Raw genomic sequence first — 15761 nt, forward strand, 5'->3', positions numbered from 1 at the left:
CAAAAGAATAAGAAATGAAAACAGGAATTTGTTCACTATGAATTGAAAAAGTTGTCAGTAGAATTTGGATTTTACAAAGTGGGGAGTTAAAAACTTGTCAATCGGCCAAACAGACATCAGTGTTTAAAATCTCAAAATAGACAAATACAATCTGTAACTATTTGTGACCACCGTGTTTTGAAGGCGAAATAGCATAAATGACATTTGATAGCTATGATGAGGATATAATTGTCAAAATAACTTGAAACCAGTGTTGTTATTTGTTATCTAAAACTATTATATTTTACTGTTCTTGACTGAAATAAGGCTTAAATAAATAAATAATATTTGATGAAAAATTTTGAAGTAAAAAAAAATAAAAATTAGACCAATAAAAGCTGAAAATACTAAAAAAATAAAAATGACAAAAGCACATACATTACTTACACTACAATGAAAATGTAAACTGAAAATATAAAAATAAAACAAACAGAAACAGAACAATTTTCAGCATATAGTTAAAAAATACAAAAATAATCATATCTGTAAAAATGCTTACTCTACAAATAGTATGCGCACAAAAGCTGACATGCAATTAAAAACACGGGCCATCATTTCAACAGCACTCTAGAGTTTGAATATATTCATCAATAAAATCACTTCAGCACACTAGAACATATGCTTAGTAGGCCATACAAGCTATCAGGTATGAATTTAAAAAGGGCTTCTCCAGTGCATCCATTACCTATATTTATCATTACACCAAAATTTAAAGACACAGATTAGATCAGCTGTGAGATGGAAACAAATGCTTCCTCAGATTCAATAAAAAAAACAATTTAACAAAAATGAATTGATGCAGAGTGAATACAAATTTTAAATGTATTTATGACTCTTATTTGAGGTGGTTGCTTGTTGGCACAATCTTCCCACCTCAGGGAAGACCAAAAAAAGAAAAAGAAATAAAGAAAGAAAGAAAACAACATGCATTGATTGGACTGGGTACCTTCATCCCAAACCTCTCTAACCTTGCATGTTTAAAATCACGTTGGTAATTGTGGCCTTGTTTAAACTGTTTAGAAGAACAGTTTATTTCCTACTGAAATAGTCTGACAGTATGACTCTATTAGAAACAAATTGGAGTTAAATGCTTGCTAAGCCTCAGATATGCATGTCTACTAAGTGGTATGGGTTACTGCGTTGCTCTAGAGTTCATGGTCAGTAATGCTACAGACTTTGCAGCAGAAGTTTTTTTATTATTTGTATGGCTTCTTACAACTGAGCAGTGTCTCTATATAAAGGATGTGAAACATTACATGACAAACTATTTTTAATGAGTCAAATTCAGAATTTTCACGTTGCAAGATGCAAAATAAAATGCAACATCAAAAACATCAGATTGTCAACTTATAAACTTTGAGACAGAGGATTTTCAGCAGAGGGTTTTTTTCCCCTTTACCTTTTAAATAATCTGGAATGAGTTAAAGGAAAAGTTTACCCAAATATGAAAATTTCCTTAATGTACTCACCCTCTGGTCATCCAAATTGTTCCAAGTTTGTTTATTCGTAAGAATAAATTTGGAGAAACTGCTTCAGATAATTAGTTTTTCACTTGAGACAGAAATATTATGGATAGATTACACATATTTTAGCCAGGAGCAACGATTTGAAGTTTAAAGGCTTAATGCTTTTCAGTTCACATGATGTTAATTGATGGACTGGAGTGGTGTGGATCACTTGTGGATTATTGTGATGTTTTTATCAGCCGTTTGGACTCTCATTCTGACGGCATCCATTCACTGCAGAGGATCCATTGGTGAGCAAGTGATGTAATGCTATATTTCTCCAAATCTGTTCCCATGAAGAAACAAACTCATCTACATCTTACATGCCTGAGGGTGAGTAACTTTTCAGCAACTTAACATTTTTGGGTGAACTGAAAGAAAGAACGAAAGAAAGAAATACAGTTATTAGTTGTTTATTAAATGCTTAGCACATTCAGTCACTTTGAGGCAAGATAATACAAAAACACCTGGTTGGGAAGCACTGCTCTACAGATACGCCTCAAAAAGTTTGTCTCAGTTTCTTCTTCATCTTTAGCACTAAATGAGGAAGAAAAAACGAGTGCGGACAGTTCTGAACACATTCACAATAGTATCCTAGTAGTATCCTGACTTCAGCATCTTTAATGGTCAGTGACCACTTCATCATTGCTAAATCTAGGGCTGCACGATAAATCGCATGCGATATTTAACACGCATCTTATGAGTAAAGCCGGTTCTGTAATCAGCGGTAAATCTCCATCACCTGCGGGCTTTCACATTGAGCAGCATTAACTACACAGAGCCGTTGTTCACAGGCAAGCTGCGCAAAACCACGTTCATATTCGCGCGATTTTTTGTACAGCTCGTCGGTGAACAACGGCTCTGTGTAGTTAATGCTGCTCAATGTGAAAGCCCGCAGGTGATGGAGATTTACCGCTGATTACAGAACCGCTTTCTGACAAGATGTGCATTAAATATCGCATGCGATTTATCGTGCAGCCCTAGCTAAATCCATAAGATTGCGGTAATTGGCCAAACTTCTTATGCTCCAAAAGACCAGGGGCTGTATGTATAAAGTCGCTCAGAGTACATTTTTAGTCTTAATTGTGTCAAAATTCTAATAATGAACAAGGTGCTTCTCTGTTAGCACCTAGAACCAACCTGAGGAACCTACAATGTAACCAAGAACTTTTCAAAGAACAAACATACAGCCATTCAGTGAAAATGTGCAACTATGAAGGTTCTGAAAGGAAATGAATACAATATGCCAAATACTCCACCTAAAGGAACTTGGCACCTAGATTCAACTTAGAACCTTAGAGTTCCAATATGTTTTTACATGGTGCATAAATGTAACATCAATAACTTGTTTAATCTTTAAAGAAACTTACATCCACAACAAGAACCCCATGTTAACAAAACATGGGTCTTTGTTGAACCTAAGGTGTTGAATAATATTCTAGAAACTTTAAGAGCTTACATCAAAATTTTGAAAAATTAACTCCAACAAGCCAAGTTTATAATGAATTGCTGTGCCACCACAACAATTGTTCTAAAAATAATTACAATGTCAAATCTCCAAGGAATCTTGGTAGAACCTAGACTCTAGAACTTTTACTCCTGGTTTCACTAGGCTTAAGCCTAGTCCCAGACTAAAATGTAAGTCTGAGCTGTTTTAACTGAAAGAATCTTGCACTGATTGATCTTAAAAAATGTCAGTGCCCTTGTTTTGTCTCAAGATGAATTTAAGAGAATTTAAAGTGTTAGACGAGTGTGCGCTTGGAATAAACAGACGATATAGTCCGCTGGTGTGGACGCTAATATAGTTATCTATCTTTATAGTTATCATTCTTGGTGTGAACGGGCCTTAAGCTCTGTCTGTGAAACCAGGCCTTAAAGTTCAAATACGAACTTCTAAATATTAAAAAAGCTCAAGCTCCAAGTATAAATGCAACATTGAGGACATCTTCAGGCTTCAAATTACTTCAATCAACTAAAGAACTCTATATACTGAAACATTGTGCTAGATGGGTCTTTACTGAACCTGAGGTACTGCAGAAAACCATTATTTTTCAAGAGTCCACAGGTCTTTTCCGGTCCTAAGGTACTATGAAAAACCATTAAAGAACCTTAATTTGTAAAACTGTATAGTAATTTTTAATAAAAAGATTTAAAGGAACTTCAACCAGGCCAAGTTCTAATATTAATGCTTTTGGCTCAATATACATTCTAAAAAACTGATTACCAAACAGAAAATAATTATTTTAAATCTTTAAAGAATCTTAATAGAACTTAGACGTTCTACACTCTTAAAAAGAAACTTTCAGTGAACAATTCGTTTTCTTAGTGTGAAGAACACTTTAATAATCTAAAGAACCGTTTTCCACTACAAAGAACCTTTTGTGCAATGGAAAGTTTCCATGGGTGTTCTTCATGGAAACATCAACGCCAATAGCTCAAGAACCCTAAACAAACACGATTCTTGACAAGACAAGGATGCAACAATGACACACAAAACCCTTAACACACAGTATTGTAATATCACAGATATTAATAAAAACCCCCAAAATGACTAACGGAAACACAGTCATTAATATTCAGGATGTTCATTCAAATTTCGTATTCAAGAGGCTGTAGTGATTGTATTATGAATTAGAGAGGGTCAGTCCGTCTTTATTAGCGGGCTTGCTTGGGTCACAGACACATGAATATCAACGTATGAATTGTGTGCGTGCTTTTCCTGTATCTCAATACCCTTCCCCATCTACAACTCGCTTGCTCTTTCATGCTTTGTATCTGCCACTCTCTATCTGATCTCGATATGAAATGGATATATCATTGACCAGCCTACCATACGCCTTTAGCTGTCAGTATGCACCTGATGGCAATATTGGATTGTGTGCATTCAGTAAAATGGTACAGAAAGAGTCCCGCAGACATATGTGCTGGGGTGGACATGTGGGCATGAGTTCCCATTTCATTTAAACACACCGGCTCTCGTAAAGTCGCACCTTTAAACAAGAAACTGCATGACTCACTCATGGCACCTGTGGATGTGTCTAAAAAAAGGCCACAGATAAATCAAAACCATGCAAACTAGGCTGCAAATAATGAAGTCACATACTCAGCAATTCTAGTAATTTAGTAATTCAGCCGTTTTTATATTTATTTATTTATTTTATATGATAAACAAACAAACAAACAAGTGATATAATTAATATTACAATTAAATAATACAATTTAAATTAAAAAAATGTAAAATACAAATTGTCAACTTCTTGTAGTATACTTTAATTTAGATCGCCTCAAAGTTTAATTTTTTGTTTCTAAAATTATTACTTTTGTTTTTCCCCCCCCCACTGGCTCACGTGAAGGTTTGCCTTTAACTAAGCAGCCGCGTGACTCACTCCTGGCACCTGTGGATGTGTCTAAAAAAGGCCGCAAATAAATCAAAAGCCTGCAAACCAGGCTGCAAATAATGGAGTCACATACTCAGCATTGCCATATGGGGCAAATAGGCTTTGGCAGTGAGGGGTCAATTCATCATCTTTAAATTCATCCACTGTGGTTTAACCCAAGAGTCAGCTTCTCATTCAACCCGTCATTAAATCTGCTGCAAGCCCGGTTTATTTTCTTAGTCCACATTCCCTGTATTCTTGCACAAGATTTAATGCATGTTTTTTTTTTCTTTAAAAAAATGATCAAAATAACTTGCTTCACCTCTAGAACAACTTTCCCTTTTGATTGACATCACTAAGAACTATTTTGCAACTGCACCCCTTTTTACAGTTCAGTCAATTTCCAATTGTTAAAATGAAGCCTCCCCCTAATAAATAAATAAATACATGTGGTTGTCAACTTTACAGTAAAAAAATACAGTAGAAACATTTTAGGTTTTACAGATTGAACTTATATTTATGTTTTTAAAAAATGCAATAATGTTAATAACAAAATTACTAAAACTGCTAAAATACTTTTCACCACAAGCAGTTTTTACACAAACTAAATTTTGTGTAATTACTTAGTAAATACTAATTTGTAGAAGGTGCACAGTGTCATACACATGACACACAAATAATACAATATAAGACATAACATAAAAAAACTAACTGATAAGAAAAATAATAAGAAGAAAGAGTTATTTCAATACAAATAAAATAAAATATAACACTAAAAAATATAATCAAATGTGAAGAGTCACACAGAGAATTCTAGGAAATCAATTTAGGTTTTTTCACTGTAAATTATCAGATGAATTGTTCTTTTTCACTTCCAAAAACTACATTTAACAGTGTTTTATTAAATGACGTGAAATGTCCTTTAGATCTATTACAGTTTTCCACTGTATAAAGGAACTTACTGTTAACCAGTTAACTGTAGTCTTAAACCATTAAAATTGCAATCATTTTACAGTGTACTTTTATCCTGTTTATCATGTACAGAGGCAAAATTAATTGCAAATGCCATTTCATGTTCACTTTATAACCCTAATGACAGTTGTTTTTTCCATGCTAACGTTTTCCTACGAAACAGTAGCCTAAGTTGGGGGCGGAGCATATCAGCAATTTCTCTTGATAAAAGCAATGAAGCCGTTCCAGCCAATTATTTCACAACCTAACAAAAGCAATCCTCAATGTAATTTTTTTTTTTTTTTTACTGTAATAGAAAAATGTATTTTACTGTAACTGTTCATATAGGCTACGTTTTACATGTATATAAATATAAAAACATAAAATTTATTGACATCACAAAATATAAGTAATTTGATATAGAAAAAGTTAAAGAACAAATTGTCAACTTTTGTAGTATACGATGATCCAACTACCCTCAAATCTCGAGAGGGGATGGCAGATATTCCCGCTGCCACTGTGTGCTGTAATGAAACAGGTATGGTTGCATGTAGCTCCCTAATCACATTGATTTCTCTCCATGCTGTGGTAAAGAGCTTTCTGAAGCCCTTGCAGAGAGAGCTATTCTGTCTTTTATCAGTATTCCGTTGTAATCGGCTTCTGCTGTTCAAATGACAGCGAGTCAAAGCGGGGACCCCAGGCTTCGCCAGTCGCTGCGTATTTGTGAGGCTATAAATCAAACGATGACGCTCTTCCCCGTCCTGTATCTCCCCCATTACACCCTCTCTGTCGTTTATATCCATCAGCACGTTTCATTTCCAAAGACAAAAAGATGCTCTGGTGAATGCATGCCAAGAAGAGACGATTCCCTAAATGATTCGCTCTTTTATTACAAAAAGACGAATGAAGTAATATACAAAAAAGTAGACAAGGACAGAGCATCTCGTTTTGCACTAGCTTGTTACAGCCAGGAAAGCAAACAAAAAAAAACCCATACAGAGTTATTAAATTAATAGAAATAACAATCATCTTCAAGAAACTGCTAGAAAACACCATCTAAAGTCTATATAGAAAATCTGTTTTTGTTAGTATGTTCCTCGTATGGGTTTTATAAATGCCCTGAATCTGGTTTGAGGTGTATTTTAAAACCTAACCATCTTCTGAAACTCCGATAGTGCCAGAGAAGATCTGATAAAGCCGCGTTATCTTCAGCTGAAGGATGCAACACATCTCACCAAACCCTGCGCACACAGATCAGCATGCAGGTGGCTTTCCAAATGAATCACTTCTCATCAATGGAGAGGATATTGATTTATAAAAATAAAATAAAAAAAACGTACGAGCTTGATTTCTTTACCAGTTTTACACAGAAATGATTGAATTCGGAGACTGCATTCCTACCTCTGTTGCGGGCTGTTCAGCTGACCACGTATTGCTGCGGAAAGGCAGTCTATTATCCCTTGCCAGCGCTGAGGACTCAGACCGACGGAGATACGGACTGAGCTGGTGCGCGAGAGGGAGACAGAGCGAGGGAGAAAGAGAGATAGAGCAAGTGGGGAGACACATGCAACTGGATCAGTGTAGCCCGATTCCTCAACGAATGGCTCCTCTGAACTGGTTCTTTTTAGTCAATCAAACGCAACTAACGTATCAGCGAATGACTTGACGGTTCTTTTTTGTGTGTGAAACAAAAACATAAAACGCGGCCGATGTAGTCCGACTGCCAAACTAATAAACCGACTGTTTTTGTGAATCAAATAGGTGCCAGTGCGAGTCCAATTTTCAAGCAAATAACTCGCATGTGTTTGATTAATCATTTAAAACATACAGCGGTTTAATTAGCGAACACTTTAAATAGTTAACACTGGGTCATTCTAAACTCCGTGTAAACGGAATACATCCTTCAGTTTAACACTTGTTACCCGGGGTTAACAATTAATCCTAGATATTCATAAAATGACTTTTCACACTGTACATTCCTAAACCCGGGGTTTCGGGGTTCAATCCGATCGAGTGTTTACATGCACTCTCAATCGTATTAGAAAAGGAATAAATCACCCCCTTCAAGCCGATGGAAATTTAATTCCGATCGAGCTCAATCGGATTGATTAAACTGTTTACATGAAGGCTTTTCAGTCCGATTGAGCCGTCAATCCGATTACTAACGGATTATTTGGTTGCATGTAAACGTAGCCACTTTGATTGTACGAACGGAGCACGTGACCTGTTTACATAAAGCCTCTAGCATTGCCCATTCTATTATCAAGTTTTTCCTGAATGGACTTTTTGGACTAAAAAGGTAAAAACACAACAGTCTCTTCTTCACTCCAGTTCATGCGTTTTCAGTCACCATCTGACATTTTTCCCCTCAAAAGCTGAAACGTCTAATTTATACATGCATGGTTTTTCCTTGACTGAATATGAGCTTTCCAAAACTGCATCTTTTGTACACGTTTGGCAAAAGCGATGCTAACCCTGCTCCAGAGCAGAGTTACATAACCCTGGGTAAAAAGCAGCGCTTTGGTCGCCATTTTCTTCCAAAGTATACCAGGTATTGGTCGCTGTCATCTTGCACAGATGACGTCATTTTTTAAATAATGTGTTTTATATAGGCTAGTATTAATGCACGTAGTATGAATGTAACTCAGACATACAATATTTGTCATGTTGTCATTGTCATGTGACCTAACAGCATCACTGAAATTAATAAATCCTCGCCGGTGACCTCATGGGATAGTAAAGTATCCACTGCATGTGCAGAATTTCACTGGAAATGATAGGCTATCTGGAGACTTTTAACCTGTTTTAAACTGTGAATTAGGATACACTTCCCTGTTCACATACTGTTTTTCAACTAGTAGATATTTCAGATTCAGCCAAGGACTCGTCAGAGCCTGTTATTTTTAGTGAATCCAAACCATACAGTGCGACCAGTGTAGGCCTACTCTGATTTCCAAATGAGCCGGTTCCTTTTAGTAAACACTTTTAGTGGTTACTGAATTAATCTAACTCACTTACTGAACCTGTTAATACTTTGGCCATTTCATTAATAAAATGCTAATTTTTCCAAGTATTTTATTTAATATATAGTTAGGTCAAATTATTGGAATGCATTTATTATAAATCAGTGCCACTATTTAACATTTTAAACCAATACATTTACATTTCTGATTTATTGATCTCATATGTGGCAATTGACTGCTTATAATATGTTCTTTCTTAATAATTATTCTTCAAAAGTACTAAACATATCGTTAATGGAACCGTTAAGGAATCAGAATCCAAACCAGAATCATTACGATTGTAATTAACATACACAGCTCATTCAGCAGCCTACTTGACGCTGTGGGAGTGAGAACGGGTTAATATACATACCGAATAAAAGCACAGATAGTTGCACAGGATCATAAGAATCCATCTCAGATAATGATAAAATAAATAAATAAATACATGTTATTATTGGATTAACTGCAATGGCTTATTTCTTGACCGTAACATCTAAAGTGGAGATGCACGAGACGCGCATGTCTCTTAATACGCATAAATGCATTTTTCATATAGCTTCAGGTTTTGCTCGTTGTCTTTTCCATCGGCCACCAAGCACATCTGTTTTCTCACTCTGAGCACATAGTGCGCCTCTGTCAGCGCGTGCCCACACGAGCAGTCAGGAGCCTTTGACGTCAGAGAGGCACTCTGCCAGAGCGCGAGGCACGAGCAGCCACAGCTGCCCGCGTGTGTTAAATCAATCTTTCACGTGAATGACTGTGCAGCTCCCCCTCTGGCATCCTGAAACATCCTCAGAGTGATATCAGGCACTGAATTTAGGTGAATGGAGGGTGTGAGAGGCTCATTCACAAAAGAGTCTTGCCTAGTGATTGCCTACACTGGAACTGTTTGAGATTTTGACCAGTTATGACCAGTTAGAATTCATTTAGTCGCCCTGAGAAGTGAACTATACAGGATAACCGGCCATCTTAAGTGAGATTACAGATAATGGGGAGTGGATATTCAGTCTGAAAGGCACAGTAAATATGATGCTTATTATACATCTTGCTGCCTCACTGCTGTCAATCATTAAACAGGTGGTGTTTTGTAAATGAAGGTAACTACTATAGGAACTGGTTTCAAACTGACTTCCAAGACACCATAAATGTCACATCTAACAAATTCAAGTAAACATCAAGCATATAACAACATGTAACAAAGCAAATATTTAATGACTTCATAAAGAGTGAATTACCTATAACACTGCTCCTGATAGTAAATAGTACAGGGTGAGGACCTACCTTCAAGCACATACCCTCCCAGATAACAGAGGAGTTTTGACATATCTGGCTTGATGGATTTATACACTTTCTGCAGGATCAATGCTACTGATGCAGGGACTCACATGATAGCTTGTATAAAGATAGAAGCTCCCTCATGATCAGCAACATAAGCTTTTAGGAGAATGATGTGCAGCTACCAGAACGGAGCTTTCTTTCATTGCAGCATGGGTTAGATTTGAGATTCTTTTGCAGCTGGAGTTTAAAGGCAGAGTTTAACTAAAAAAAAACAATTAAATCTGTCATCATTACTCACCCTTATGTCAATCCAAATCTGTACTGAACACAGAAGAAGATAAATATGCTGGAGTCCAAACAACACTGGACATCATTGACATTCTTTATACAGAAAATCATATAGGTTTGGAACAAAATGATGGTGAATAATAATCCCAGAATTTTCGTTTTTTGAGTGAACCATCTCTATAAAGGTCAAAAGTTTTCTTTAAAGGGTAGAGAACGACACATTCTAGACATTAGGACTAAGAAAGTTTAACAATAGAACCTCTTGTTCATTCAAAATATATTCTATCCAGCTTATAGTCAGCTACATTTCAGCACCATGGACAGTTCCACAAGGACATATTGACCAAAATAGTTAGACACATGGGCTCCATCGCTCTTAGGACAGCAAGAAAAAGCAAGAAAAAATGCCATTCTGAAAACATCTTGGTTTTAATGGCTTTAGATCTGACAGTCCCACCCAAACTCCAGTCTCTTCCCTAAAGAGTCAAGACACATACCAGCAATCAAAGAAATCACTTCAACAGAACTGTCAAAATTACTTCCAGTCCCAGCTTACCTAAACTACAAAATATACTTAACATACTGTACCTTGAGGTCTAGGAGCTTGTTTTCCTTCAACTTGTCTCTATCTGGAGCCATTTTAACCAGTCTGACAGACTCCATCCATGCAAAACACTTTGAAGCGGTTACATCTCTTTCTATTATGGCGCTTTTCCACTGCGTGGTACGACTCGGCTCGGTACCGTACCGTGCCGTACCATGCAGTGGAAAAGCGCCATTAGAGAGATCTTAAAGAGCCCCGTCAGCCTAGGTAATGTTTTTTTGTTTTACCATGTTAAACCCTCAATTGGTCCTTGGGGTCAATATGATACATACAATATATACTTAGTTAAAAAAAATGGTTCCCTTCATCTCAGTCGAATACGATTTTGTGACTTTTCAACATTTTCTATCTGTATTCTCATTTTAAAAAATGGGCTTGATTCGGTTGCTTTGAAGGTATGTAAAAACATTTTTTACAAATCTGGTCTTTGGGGTCAATATGACCCCAACTGAAAATGAATGGGAAATGCGAACAAATCTCTAATTTTTTTTTTATTTGTAAGAAAAAAAATCAATAAATCCAGCATAAATCTGAAAATTTCCACACAGAAATTAAGGCCTGGTACTAGAGCACAAATGCAATGTAGAAAAGACATGCTCACTCACATGCACACGCGCACACACGCACACAAACACACACACAGGAGTGACTGCAACAGAGGGCATTTTTATAGAAACTGGCAAATAAAATCAATAAATCCTGCATAAATCTGAAAATGTCCACAAAAATGAAGGCCTGATACAAGAGCACAAATACAATGTGGAACGAGCATACTCACTCACGTACACGTACACGTACACACACACACACACACACACACACACACGCGCGCACACACTCTCTCTCTTTCACACACACCCACCATTCATAACTGCTTATTGCAGTTGTTTTTTTGTTTTCTTTTGTTTTGTTTTTTGTTTTAGTTTTTTGGTGGTTTTAATTTACATTTAAGTAAAATAAAATTGTTGATTTTTACTTTTTAGATTGAAAAAAAATCAAGTGATCAAGTTTTAGTCACAACTTGTGTGGCATTTCTGCAAATTTATGTGGCATTATTGCAAAAGCGGGCACTTCAAAATACCTCAAACAACAAAAACTAATTCTAACCTTTGAGAAAAATACTGTTTTTTTAAATGTATTTTATAATGTTTCAATATATATTTACAAAATATATCTCAGAAAAGTTGTGGGAGAAGCAGTGGGTCACTTCCAGAAAAAATGAATGGATCTCTATGGGCCTCTGCTGGATATACTGTATATGTTCATTACACTATTCTTTCAAAAACTGTAATTTCTACAAGTTTTCTCTAACCAGCAGATGGCAGAATTCTACACCTAACACCTAGATCAATATCCAGAAACAACTTAAATCAAATTTAGATAATCATTTAAGCTATTTTTTCATAAAAATTTGATATTTCATATGCAAGCTAATGGTGTAGTTGAGGAATTTTGTGGTAAATAAGTACAAAAGTACTTCATATCTCCCAAAACACAGCTTTAATGTATAGATGAGAAGTAAACAAAAAAAAAATTATTATTTGGATGATTAAAAATGTATATATTTTTTTACAAGTACTCGATCAATTTTGGGGTCATACTGACCCCAAAGACCAGATTTGTAAACAGGAAATGAGGGACAGTTGAGAGTTAATCCCCGAACTGATCTCATGAGATCTGAATTTTTGCCTCACTACCTACTCCACACAATAGGGTCAAGCACAGACAAATGATCCCCTCTTTAAGACAAATAGCCCTTCTTTTAAGACCAATAGTGTGGAGGAAGGAGAGTCCCATCCATATACTTACTTCATAGCATCGACCCCAGTTTAAGTCGATTGGGGTCGATCCGGTTTGGGTGAGCTGCACCTTGCCCTTTGGCTCAACAGTCATTTATCCAAATGGCACCACTAGAATGCAAGCAAGCAACTTGTTGATGGAAAAAAAAAAACACTGCTTCTCAATAGGAATGCAGTTAGACAGTAAATTCTTAACTCTAATAAAGATCATATAACCTGTCAGATCTTAAGAGTTGTAGATAATTGGATTGTCAATTTTAGCAGGTCCTTCAGAGGGGGTCCTGCACCTGCCAATCAACTGCCATTGAGATGAAAGAATAGTTTTCTCCTTCACTTTATTGGGAAAATTGTTGGCTTACAAAATCTCACTTAAACCATCTCCCTCTCTTTTCCTTTCTTCTCTAGGAACTAGTGATTTCTTCTTTCCTTCTAAAAGCAATTAAGATACTTGGAGGCAGGGTTTAAATTGGGCCGGGGCCGTCCGGGGCTGAGCCCCGGCACATAGACTCAAGGGCTCGACATTAACGCTTCATTAACGCCAGACAAGTAACATGATTAAACCATCAGTAACCAAAATAACTACGTAAACACCAAAACGCAAGTATTATTCTGATTTTATTACATTTAGAGTAAGTGGCGAATAGTGGATATAGCTATATATAATATTGATGGAATAAGGTCGTGCTGCTGAGGCGAGGCTCATGCACACTCTCAGAAATAAAGGTACAACAGCTGTCACTGGGGCGGTACCTTTTCAAAAGGTACACTTTTGTAACTATTAGGTTCAAATATGTACACTTTAAGTACCAATATGTACCTTTAAGGTACCAAAATGGACCTTTTAGGTTCAAATAAGTACCTTTTGAAAAGGTACCACCCCAGTGACAGCCGCTGTACCTTTATTTCTGAGAGTGCAGCCTCTCCAGGAGAAATCAAAATGCGTAACACAAAGAAACTCAGCATCCTGAGATAAAAATTCAAAATGAAAAGTTTTTATATTTAAAATACAGTTAGTTAGGAAACATCACACAACGTTTTTACCATTATGACTGTTTAATAGTTCTATAACCAGTTCAATAAGCAAATACAAAAATATTTGGTCACTTACATTGTAAGTGGAAACAGCGCATCTCACAGACACCAGCCGATTCATTACTGATTGATTCCGTGTATTGAACGAATCGGTTGAGTCAAAGTTTCATTAGCCCATGCATAAACATCTGATGAATCTGCCGTTTGAACGAATCGTTTGAATGAGCGACTCAATTACTCACTCATTAAACGCTCACTACTGGCACCTACTGGCATTTTAATTTCGTTGAAAAGTATCATTTCCACCATTTCTTGTTAGTAAATTCAAAAATATTTAAAATAATATTATTTAATGCAGTTGTATTTTTCAGTTTACATTATTTAATTTGATAACGTATAATCACATTACTGTAATTGAATTTATAGATCAAATGTAAGAATTTGAAATGAAAGTATTAATGAGATTAGTGGGGAAATGCCCTCTATAAAGGTTTAAATAAATGCCCTTGGATAAAATATTGAATATATAAATATTTAATAAAATGAGAATATTGCTTCAGAATAAATCATATTTGCAAAAAAACACACACACACATACATATATATATATATACACAGTGGGCACGGAAAGTATTCAGACCCCCTTAAATTTTTCACTCTTTGTTATATTGCAGCCATTTGCTAAAATCATTTAAGTTAATTTTTTTTCCTCATTAATGTACACACAGCAGGGTCTGAATACTTTCCGTACCCACTGTATATATATATGTATGTGTATAAGCTCGATACCATAGAGTCCCCCCCCCCACATAACAAATCCCAATTTAACCACTGCTTGGAGGGGGTATGTTAGGGAATATTGTAAGATATGCAATGCTATTTAAGAAATCGAAAACATATCTAGTTTATCCTCACAAAAGCCTGAATAGGATCCTCAGGTGTGATTAGAACTGGCAAGAGAGATATTTAACAATAACCACTTTGTACACACTGAATCATCAAATTTATGCATTTGTCTTTACCTTTGTCTTATGTGAATCATACATACACCATGGCAACAAGGGTCTAAATTTAGAATATTGGACATTTCTGTTTCCTTGTAATTGTTTCTTGTTAATAAACCCCTGGCCTTCGTTTTGAATCTCCCCAGGGGTTGGTGTATTGGCTGCAGTTGTGCTATTACTGCACAATGTAATGGCCCATGATCTATTTTTATCCCTCCGTCAAGGATCCATTCGAACTTGATTATCTAAAGACGCATGGTCAGTCATTGATACAATTTACCTAGCACCTAAAACTGAGCCTCTGCTTTTTGCTCTGTCACATAGGGCAACAGGCTCAATGAGAATGTTTAACCTTTAAACCCTTTAGTGACCTTTACAGACATGGTCATGTTGCCCAGCATGAGTGATAAATGAAGTGTCAGCATGAAGGAAAAGATAGTGTCATTTAAGTGAATGGATGTTCTTCTTGTCAAGAGATGGATGGTGGCTGAGATGGAACAGGTTGTACGTTGCAATTCTTTCAGATCGCCTTAGGACATGAAGGCCTTTGCAGTCAGACCACAATGATGTACATGCAAAAAAAATATATAAATTTGAAATATAATTAAATAACCTGCTACTTTCCCTTCAGATCTCTTTAATATGTTTCTCTGACATAATCAAAACCAGTAGTAAATTATTAATATTCATAAAAAAAATGTAAATAAGTAATAAGAATTTAATAATTAGATTAGATAATATTCTATATAAATTTACAGTTTAAATAGTTTACCAAATTTATACTATTCAGACTATTTATAAAACCTACATAAACCCAGAAGCTTGCATATACTAAATAAACTGGGAAAAAAAACAAATAACCAAAACAATACAACATTT

At 35.9% G+C, this 15761-nt stretch overlaps 1 protein-coding gene across 4 annotated transcripts in view; it reads right to left on the minus strand.

Annotated features, from left to right (window-relative positions):
• Positions 1-15761, minus strand: part of LOC107653611 (protein phosphatase 1 regulatory subunit 29-like) — a 136015-nt gene that overhangs the window by 109002 nt on the left and 11252 nt on the right. For 2 of the 4 annotated variants that reach the window (XM_016440363.1, XM_016440361.1), the window contains exon 1: positions 7274-7336. The exons of the other annotated variants lie outside the window; for them this stretch is intronic. The gene's annotated coding sequence lies outside the window, so the exon portion shown is untranslated. Of the gene's footprint in view, positions 1-7273; positions 7337-15761 lie in introns of those variants that run through there. 4 annotated transcript variants of the gene reach the window in all.

Source organism: Sinocyclocheilus anshuiensis, unplaced genomic scaffold, assembly GCF_001515605.1.
Source record: "Sinocyclocheilus anshuiensis isolate Anshui unplaced genomic scaffold, SAMN03320099.WGS_v1.1 scaffold1079, whole genome shotgun sequence".
NCBI lineage: Eukaryota > Metazoa > Chordata > Actinopteri > Cypriniformes > Cyprinidae > Sinocyclocheilus > Sinocyclocheilus anshuiensis.